At 40.6% G+C, this 10,826-nt stretch overlaps 1 long non-coding RNA gene across 2 annotated transcripts; it reads right to left on the bottom strand.

Annotated features, from left to right (window-relative positions):
- Positions 1 to 4,145: 4,145 nt before the first annotated feature.
- LOC110683815 lies at positions 4,146 to 8,025 on the bottom strand. 2 transcript variants are annotated; one of them, XR_002503684.1, is made up of 6 exons: positions 7,790 to 8,025; positions 7,489 to 7,688; positions 7,272 to 7,359; positions 6,302 to 6,412; positions 6,126 to 6,206; positions 4,146 to 4,422 (listed from the first exon to the last, which is right to left on the bottom strand). It is a non-coding gene; the product is annotated as an uncharacterized LOC110683815 (long non-coding RNA). The 2 variants fall into 2 exon arrangements; XR_002503685.1 differs by having other exon boundaries at positions 7,276 to 7,359.
- Between the last annotated feature and the right edge of the window lie 2,801 nt (positions 8,026 to 10,826).

Genomic DNA, 10,826 nt, shown 5'->3' with positions numbered 1-10,826 from the left:
AATTTTCGTTTTGGGGGGGGGGTTTGTTTCGTTGGGGTTGATTTTCGTGTTTTTGGGTTTAGTTTTCGTTTTTTGGTGTTTAATTTTCGTTTTTTTTGGTGTTTTCGGGAATGATTTTTGTTTTTTGGGGTTCATTTTTGGTGTAGTAGTGTCGGTGGTGGTGGGATAAGAATGGGCTGGTGGTTCTGGGGTTGGGGCTGGTGGTTCTAGGTGTGGGCTGGTGAAACTGGATGGGGGCTGGTGGTTCGAAGTAGGAGCTGGTGGTTCTGGGGTGGGGTTCAGTTTTTTTTTTAATTGAATTTTCCGACGGAATTTCCGTCGGAATTTTCCGGTGGAATAATATCCGACAGACTTTCCTGGGCCAGAATTTGTCGTCCGAAAGAAAATTTCGTCGGAAAACTGGTTCCGACGAAATTTTCGTCGGAAAACATCAATTTTCCGATAATACCTTTTGCAACAACCGCTTTGACGGAAATTCTGTCAAAAACGGGTTTTCTAGTAGTGGAATACCCCATACCACCGGCACGAGCGTGTGCCAAGGGCATATATGACTTGGCCCCTTGACAAAACGCAGTTGGCTGGGGGGCAGGCCAGACGGCCTCAGAAAGAGTTTACTGAGCCGTCTCAGCGTTGGAAGGATGCTAGGGATTACCTCCGGCACAAGCAGCGTGAACGAATAGCTTATTAGGACACAGCCTCTACACCTTCAATGTCGAATGATCTCTCAAACCATACCTCCTCCAAGCGTACCAGCACAACCAGGACTCGTGGGAGTCAAGCTCATCGGACTCAAATGCCAATCCCAATTGCTCCATTGCAACCGTTTCAATATCCACCTCTCCGGAATTTTAACACCTTTCCGTCGACCAACCATCCTGTCTTTGGACAGTATGGGCAATTCGGTCAGCCGTTCGACCAAGCTACTTACTTGGCCGGACCAGTTACTCAGCCGCAGCCCATTAAATGGCAGATGTGCATGCTAAACCTTGGAGACAAACCACCTCCGTTTTCTCAAGAGATTCTTAACACTCCTCAGCCTACGAAGGTGAAAAGTGTACTTGTGGGTGCCTATGATGGTACAGGCAACCCGGAAGAGCACATCAATTCATATTGGAATCTTATGTACTTGCAATGTATGGATGATGCCACTTGGTGCAGATGCTTGCTGGCCACCCTAAAGGGTGTGGCGCAGGACTGGTTCAACAGTCTTTCGGTCGGATGCATCAACTGTTTTACCACGTTAAGCATGTTGTTCGTTGGAAACTTTTCATACAACATCCCACCAAGGAAGACTAGCCTTAATTTGGCTACAATTGTTCAGGCCAAGAGTGAAGGTTTGTGTTCGTATGTCCAGAGATTTAATTAAGAAAAATCCCAAATTCATAATCTACCGGATGAAATGGCCGATTCGAAATTTCTCCGGGGGTTAAGGCATAATGGTTTCAAATTTAACTTGGTCCGCAAAAAGGTTCGGACATACACAGGCGTTCTGTAGGAAGCCGAAGCCTATATTGAGGCGACAGACTTCTGTTCAATCACTAAAGCTGAAGTACCGGCCAAGGAGGCTAAGAAGAAACAATCTTCTTAGCAAGAATCGGCTGGGAAAAAGAAAGAGGGAAAGAACAAGAGAAAGGAAGTTTGGGTGTCTGATGACCTAGAAACCAAGTCAAAGAAGCCAAAGACGTACGAACCACAGTATGAGTTTAACAAGGATTCTTATTAAATTTTGATGGAGATCAAAGATAATTTGAATTTGAAACACACCGATGAGAGGCTCGGTCCAGTACAGAAACAAAAACAAGTATTTTCATTACCACAAGGACGTGGGGCATGATACAAACGAGTGTAACAATTTGAAGAGGTTGCTAGACAAGCTGGCCGAGAAGGGCATGCTCAATTTGTACGTGATGAAGTCCAAGTTAACATATAATCGGACAGACAATAAGTCTGAGAAGAAAAAAGCAATATGAGAAGGAAAAAGATGGAAACAGCACGGACTCTGGTTTTGTGGCTGTCATATCAGGCGTCTTTGCTGCAGGCGGCCCAACCATGAGGGGAATTAAGCAGGATGCATGGAATTTGGGAAAAGAAGTAATGCATGCCAAAAGAGTTAAGGTCGAGCCTTTCCCAAAGGTAACAGTGAGTGAGGCTGACGAGGAGAGGTCAAGGCCTTGCACAATGATCCAATGGCATTTATTCTGAAGATAGCCAATTTGAAGGTTAAGAGGATACTAATCGATACGAGCAGCTTGTTCAACATCATCAGCCTCTCCTGTCTGAAAATTTTGAAATTCCCAGAATATGCTATGAACAACGTCTCTCACGCGTTGGTTGGATTTGAAGGGACAGTTATCCACCCGGCCGGTCAGATTGACTTGCCGGTCTGGCTGGGGCAGAAAGGGACATGGTGGTCTGCTTCCTAGTGGTCAAAGATCTAATACGCTATAACGTCATACTCGGTCGTCCTACTCTAACCGCAGCCAAGGTAGTCATTGTGCCGCACCTTATGTTAATGAAGTTTGAAAGATCGGACGGGCAGATTGGCTCGATCCAAGGAAGTCAGAAAATGGCAAAAGAGTGTAATTAATTGGTTGTGAAGCCGACTATTCGTGGTCCAACAAAGTCTTCTGAACCAAACTCGGATGAAGGGTCACTCCAAGCATACCAGGTCAGCCAAAAGAGAAAGGCGGCCAAGAAAGAGCAAGCATAGCCATTAATGACCGTCGGCCGGCTAGAAAAGTTAAGGCCCCAGCCAGCCGGCGATCACAAGGATATAGTGCTGGATCCTGACCAGCCTAATCGGACGGTCAAGGTAGGCACTACAGCCGTAGGATTACTTGGGGACGACCTATTCAAGCTGCTAAGAGAATTCAAAGATGTTTTTGCATTTGAAGTAAGTGAAATGCCGGGTATTAGCCCAGACCTGGCTGTGCATAAGTTATCTGTTAATCCACTTATTAAGCCCGTCCGTTTGAAGAAACGGAATCACGGGGAAGAGAGGAATCTGGCGGCCACAGTTGAAGTACGAAAGCTGCTGGACGCCGGTTTCATTCAGCAATGTTACTACCCAAATTGGGTAGCCAATGTAGTTCTTATTAAGAAGCCGAATGGAACATGGAGAATGTGTGTTGATTATACCAACATCAATAAGGCATGTCCGAAGGATAGATTTCCTTTGCCAAAAATTGACCGACTGGTCGACTCTACGGCTGGACATGCCCTTATGAGTTTTATCGACGCATACTATGGATTCCACCAGATCCCATTGTGCGAGGAAGATCATGAAAAAACTGCTTTTATTACCTAGCAAGGATTGTACTGCTATAAAGTTATGTCATTTGGTCTCAAGAATGCCCCATCTACTTTTTAGAGACTTGTCAATACAGTTTTTAGAGATCAGATCAGCCGAACATGGAAGCATATATCGATGACATGATTGTCAAGTCAAAAGAGCCGGTGTAAGATGATATTAAATTCAAACAAATGCGTCTTTGGTATTGAGTCCGGCGAATTTCTCGGGTTTTTTATCGAACAGTGAGGAATTGAGGCCAACCCTGAAAAAGTTCAAGTTGTTTTAGACATGAAGTCGTCGAGGACGATCAAAGAAGTGCAAGGATTGACTGCCTGTTTAGCTGCACTCGGCCAATTTTTGTCAAAATCAGGGGATAAGTGTCGACACTTTTATCAGACTATCAAGAAGAAAGCTAAGTTTGAGTGGACTGAAGAAGCCGAGAAAGCCTTTATACAGCTGAAAAGTCATATGCATACACTGCCTCAGCTTGTTAGTCTACTCAAAGATGAAAAGCCACTAGTGGAAAAAAGTCTATTCGTAACGGGCATAAAAGGCTTATTCGTAACGGGCACTAGCCGTTACGGATAACCCCTTGTATTTGTAACGGTCGCTGCCCGTTACGAATAAGTGGTTATTTGTAATGGGTGGTTGAAATGCCCGTTACGAATAACCCATTATTTGTAACGTACAAAACAAGTGTCCGTTATGAATAACGGGTTATTTATAACGGGCATCTCCACTGTCCGTTACGAATTATTTGTATCAAACATCTTCAATACCCGTTACAAATAACCCCGTTATTCGTAACAGGCACCTATTTTGCCCGTTACAAATAATATATAACACAATTCAAAAAAAAAATTATATTTTATATTTAGCACAAACTTTATGATAAAATTATAATTTATACAAAGTATAGTGTACATTTTCAGTGCTTTCATTCATTGTCGCCTTATAAAAAAAAAAAAAAAAAATCTCAATTGAAATTCTACGAGGCCTTTTCAACGTCTTTATAAGAGTACTCCAAAGTTGATAATCTCCATTGAGCATTACATCAACTTTCTCTGATTGTGAAGCCTCTTCCATCTCTTTACTTCTCTTGCATCTTATATAAAACTAAATTGAATCAACTGCAGAAATTTACCAAACGAAATTATTAATAATTTTAGAAGAATTTGATATGGAGAAACTAAATGAAATTCAAAACTAATTATATATGAAAGGAAAATTTGCCAAGAATAATACGACCTTTCAGCGGTCTTCCATTAATAGAACAACCTTTGGATTATTCCAAAATGGAACGACCTTTGATACACATTTGCCATAAATAGAACGTGACCTGTTTGTAACCTATTTAGAAGGTTATCAGTGACACGTGTTACAATGTCGTTGGTCAATTTGTTTAACAGTTTTTTTTTTTTAAATTTAAAATAAAAAAATACTTCAAAACTAAATAAGAAAACTGAAATTCAAAAAAAAAAAAAAAAAACCTCCCCCTTGCAGCCACGCAAGGGCCATTCGAGATTTCGAGCCTACACGCCCCTCCCCTAGCCTTCCCTTAATAAACCACCTTCCCTCCACCTTATAACCCCCTCCCTCCTCTTGAAAACCCACCTCTCCTCACCGCACAGCCGACCGGCGCCCCAACCCTTTGCCGACGAATCCATCACGCCCCTCCGGTGCCCATCTCCAATCCATTCCTCCCCTGAACCACCACTCGAAAACCTTAAAATCGAGTGGTGGTTTTAGGCTCATTGAATTTTCGAGTGGTGGTTCAAGGGGAGTGGATGGGTGGTCGGAGTCGAGGCCTGGGTCAGGAGGGTACCGCCAACACTAGGTATAGGCTTTGGCCACCGGCGGGTTTAGGGATGGGGATAGCAGGTGGTGGTGGGTGGCTGCCGGGAAGGGGGAGGGATTTGTTTTTTTCCAGTTTTTTTATTTTTTTAAAAAAAAAAAATTTTAAAAAATTTAATTTAAATTTTATTTGTTATATCATATTATTAAAAGAAAAATGTTAAAATAAAATAAATAAAGTTTAAATCAATCACAAATGTGACACGTGTCCAAAGTAACCTGTAAAACAAGTTACAGGTTTTTTGGTATATTTTCGGCAAATGTATATCAAAGGTCGTTCCATTTTGAAATAATTCAAAGGTCATTCCATTCTTGGAAGACCGCTGAAAGGTCATATTATTCTTGGCAAATTTTCCTATATGAAATGGTAATTTACCAAAGGTACAGTTAACACAACCTCCAATGCTACATGGCATGAATTTCCAAGAGAGAAGGGCGAGAAATATGGAAAGCAATTGATTTGACAAGAGAATGAAGAATGTCGAATAAAAAAGTCAATGTGACCCTAGCATAACTCAACAATGGTTGGACTGGAGGCACGCGTTGCTCCGACAAAAACCAAAAACCCAAAGAAGGGGCAACTAAGTTACTGAAAAGACTTGAGTTTAATCTGCTAGCATATGGATAACAACAACATTATATAAAAGCAATCTATCTGAAGAACTAATATGCTTGCATGCAACAATCAGTCATATAGCAAAGATGTTCAGCAGCAACTTCTTTAGAAAATATGCTACAGGGTTAAGAAATAGATAGAGTAAAAAAGCTAATGTAAGAGATAATATTCTTAGGCAAAAGGAAAAAAAAGGCACAGAGAATTTATAAATCTAATATCCAGTTTAAAGCCATGACACAATATGGTAGTATGTCAATTATAACCGATGCAAAAGGTATAGGGCAAAAGATTCACACTAGTAGTGGCATGACACATGCACAATGAGAGAGAGGAGGATAATATTTTTTAAAAAAGGGTAACTACCTAGAAGTCTCTGGCCAAGGCCTACTAGAAGAGAGCTTCAATACTTTCTCCATATCACCACTAAAAAGTGTTCGTGCATGCCTAGAGGAGTACATGACAACCACATACAAAACAAAAATTAGTAAAGATCAACAAGGAAAAACAAATCAGGAACAAGAAAAAATACTAAGACATACTTTGTTGATAATATAGCATGCACAAAGACAAATTCAAATGCTAGTTGGCCTTTCCTACAAAATCCAACCACTCTCACCGACTCCTTCAAATGGTAATGCATCAACAGTCAGCTGTATCATAAGAAAATAGCAAGCAATCTGTTGTCAGAGGAAAAAAAATTGATTTTCTTTTGCAAAATTGATTCAAGGAAATGAATAATTACATATTTACATGCAAGATAGTGTCAATTTATTATATATGTATAAGTAAGAATGACAATGACATACAAAAAAAAAAAAAACAAAACATGTTCCTTTGCTTAATAACAAACACAAGTCTAGGATCCAAATCAGAATCATAGAAGATTACTACGAGGTATTATCTTATGGAAAGGATAATTCCATGTTGATATAACAAGGACAATTCCAAAGTGGACATAGAGTATTATTTTCAAAAGTATAACCAACACATATCATTCTTAGGCAAAGTCAGATTTGATTGTATTTCAACAATACAAGTGCTTTAGCACGACAGGTTTCCGTCCTCATTTTCAGCTCGTATTTGACCTGCAACCTAAACCTAATAGAAGGAAAAATAAAGTATTTCTGGAAATGTTAGAAATGATTTGCACGAATGATCAACCATCATGGAATATCTCCTAATTTGTTTCCAAATTAGAAAGTTAAAAGTTGAGCCAGAAGGTACATACCCCCAAAATAACAATATATCTCACCCATTATGATATCATATTTACTTGATAAGCTTTAATTTAAATCAAAATAAGCTTTAACTACTACTAAGTCAAATTAATTCAACATATATACTACTATAAATCTCACAATAATATAATCAACCAACCAATCCAACAATCTAAAAGATTCAATTGCAGCACAAAAACATAATTCAGCCCAAAAACTTGAAGTTCATATCAAGACCCACAAATATAAATTGAAAGAAAAAATTCGAGAAAAAGTAAAAAATTAAACTTACTTACGCTTTTACCTCCAAACCTTCTTCAGCTCTTCTTGACATCATAGTCCACTGGCACGCCTCTTAAACAAAGAATTACGAGAAATACCTGTAAAACACCCAAAATCAATAAAGCCAACACTTATAAAAATCAAATTGTACCACCATTTAAGCTAAAGTTGGAAAACACTAATAGAAATGGAGGGTAATAGAGGAGAGAGAAAGTAAGAATAATTACCCATTTTCTTTGATGGGAGTACAAAGAAACTATAATTTGTGCATGATAAGGTTACGAGGAAAGGGGGTAGTGAGAGGGCGAAGAAGAAGTGGATCTCTTCAATTTGCCTTGAAATTATCGAGCTCCATCAACAAAACCGTCATTTTTACTATCTTCATTATCTCAATCAACATTAATCCAGTCCTCAAAATCCATCAGGTCTTCAAGATCCAACAAAATTCATTAAATAAAACTTCACAAAATCCCAAATGTAAGCAAAAAAAATTAAAATCCAAAAACATAATTTATTAAGATATCATACCTCAGAGAAAAAGATAAGAAATTCGTCTCTTTGTTTCGAATCTCTAACACAATTGCGCAAAAATGAAGAAAACCACTTGAATTTCTTAGTAGAAACGAAGGAAGGAGATTGAGAATGGATAGAGATAATGAAGAGAGAGAGCACGAGATAGAGAGAAGTGAAATCAGAGAAAGTGGTAGTTTACTTGACGGCTATGTTTTGAAACCCTAATACTCTAGTGTAATGGGCTTACTCCTTTCAGTGAATTTCGCCCCATTAAAAGCCTTTTTGTATCGGGCAGTATATTGTCTGTTACAATTAAATGATTATTCGTAATGGGCATTATTTTGCCCGTTACAAAAAGTTGTTATTTGTATCGGTCATGTATATTGCCCATTACGAATAATTTTTTTGTAACGGATTTAATAATGCCTGTTACAAATGAGATGTTACGAATGATGTTTTTTCCACTAGTGAGCTATACATGTATCTCGCTATTTCAGATTACTCCTTAATTGTCGTCCTTCTTGTTGAAAGGGACGACAATCAGATCCTTGTCTATTTCATCAGCCACGTGCTGCGTAATGCCGAACTTAGGTACCCGCCCATCGAGAAGTTTGGTCTGGCCTTGTTTATGGCATCCAAGAAGCCGCGGCCGTATTTTTTAGCCCACTCGATTGTTTTTTATACTGGTCAGCCGCTTAAGAAGCCGTTAACAACCTTGGAAGCCAGTGGTCGAATGCTTAAGTGGCCTTGGAGCTTAGGGATTTTGACATCACACTCAAACCCAAAAAAGCAATCAAGGGGCAAGCCTTTGCTAATTTTTTGGCAGAAATGACTAGGCCGAACTTACAGCCGGTCGGGGATCTGATATGGAAGGTCTATGTGGACGGAAGTGCAACAGCAACCGGATGCGGTGCTAGAACTATCTGTCAGTCTCCCGAAGGAGATAAGTTTTAATATGCACTGAGATTTCAATTCCAAGCCTCTAATAACGAGGCTGAGTATGAAGCTCTCCTAGTCGGCCTTAGAATGTCTAAGGCGACAGGAGCAACAAAGATTGATATGAGCTCGGATTCCCAGCTAATTGTCAGCTATGTGAATGGCGACTACGAGGCTTGGGAGCCGGATATGATAAAGTATTTGAAAATGGTTAAAGAAGAGGTCGAGAGCCTAAAGCATTTTACTTTGCAGCAAGTACCCCGTTCGTCCAATCATCAAAGGGACGCCCACTCCAAATTAGCGTCCTCGACATCATGTGATACTCCGAGATCGGTGTTTTGGGAAGTGAAGGAAAAGAGGAGTATTGATGCCGAGCCAATACAGACCATTGATAGAAGTTCAACTTGGATGGACGGAATTATTTCCTATCTGAGGGATGGATTGCTTCCGGCTGATCCAAAAGAGAGCTGGTTGATGTAAAAGAGAGTAGTTTGGTTCGATATGAAGAACGAGGAGTTATTCAAGAAAGCCTTTGTGAAACCTTACTTGAAATGTATAACCTCAGAGAAAGGGAATGGTGTGCAGGACGACCTCCACCTAGGATATTGCGATTCGCATATTGGAGGACGAGCCTTGGCCGAGAAGGCCACCCACGTAGGGTATTACTAGCCTACTTTAAACGCAGACGCTATGCAGTCGACTACTTCACAAAGTGGGTTGAAGCCGAGGCCGTCCGAGGAATTAAGTGGACGGATGTGTCAGCTTTTATTTGGAAAAATATAATTACTCGCTATGGAGTTCCACAGTCAATGGTGTTCGATAATGGACCCCAATTCGAAACGCGCCAGCTCAAAGAATGGTTGGGAGACCAGGGCATCACTCATTGCTTTGCCTCGATCGGCCAACCACAAGCCAACGGCCAAGTTGAGGCCTATAACAAGTTAATCTCCAATGGCATCAAGCGCAAGCTTGAAAAAGTAGGCAGCCTATGGGCAGATGAGCTGGTTAATGTGTTATGGTCCATACGAACAACAATAAAAAAATTCCACAAGAGAGACCCCATTCTTTTTGGTCTATGGTGTTGAAGCAGTACTCCCAATTGAAATGTACGAGCCTACCCTTCGGGTGATATTATATGATGAATCAACCAATTCGGAGGCCATGAAGACCGCTCTAGACTTCCTTCCAGAAGCCAAGGGCAATGCGGCACTCAGGCACAAAATCTATCGTTTGAGGATTACAAGGGCATATAACCGCCGAGTGTCTAAGCGTCCGCTAAAGATGGGGGATTTAGTTCTAAGGAAGATGTAAGTGGTAGGTCGAGCTAACGAAGATGGGAAATTGACCCCAAATTGGGAAGGGCCCTACCGGATTACCGAAGAAGTGAGAGATGGAACCTATCGTCTTAAAGCCTTGGATGGCCGTCCTATTCCTCAAACATGGAATACGGACAATCTAAAAAAATATTTTGTTTAAAGCTTACCAGCCAAATTTTGCATCAGTCTTTATGATCAAGTAGTTTAACTAAGCCTTCATGGCCGAATGATGTAATTAAGCAAAACAGCCACCAACAATGTAAAATTTTGACAAATATTAATGAAAAGTCAAGCATTGTTGTTAATTTCATTTTCTATATTTATGACCATAATTATAGCAAGCTGAAAATGCCGAATGAAATTGAAACATGGTGGCTCACAGATATGCTGGTCGGCCACCACAAAATAAGCCTGACGGCCGCCTGAAAAGTGAAATCAATGTTGCCTCAACATAGCAACTCGGTCTTTCCAAATAAGGGCAAGAAGTGTGCATCGAGTAGGACCTCAATGAGAGTCCAACATAACAGATTGGCTCGACCACACTGCATCAAACGATGATCAGCATCGGCCGAGTGAAAATCCTAACACTAGATATTCGGCTACCAGCCATGTGTTGGCCGACTATAAAGTTAGGAAAGGGAATGCCAAATCATTCGGTCGCGTTCTAATAAAATGCCGACTACTGAATGTGGCAAGGGCACAATTTGATTAGCCACTCGGCCAACAAGCCTAAGGGCCAGCCTAACCGTTCGACCCCATCAGGACGAATAGTAGACTAGAAGGGAAATAAAAATGGCCTA

Source organism: Chenopodium quinoa, unplaced genomic scaffold, assembly GCF_001683475.1.
Source record: "Chenopodium quinoa cultivar QQ74 unplaced genomic scaffold, ASM168347v1, whole genome shotgun sequence".
NCBI classification, from domain to species: domain Eukaryota; kingdom Viridiplantae; phylum Streptophyta; class Magnoliopsida; order Caryophyllales; family Amaranthaceae; genus Chenopodium; species Chenopodium quinoa.
Note: the sequence above shows the minus strand (reverse complement) of the source record. Positions and strands in the feature narration are given on the sequence as shown.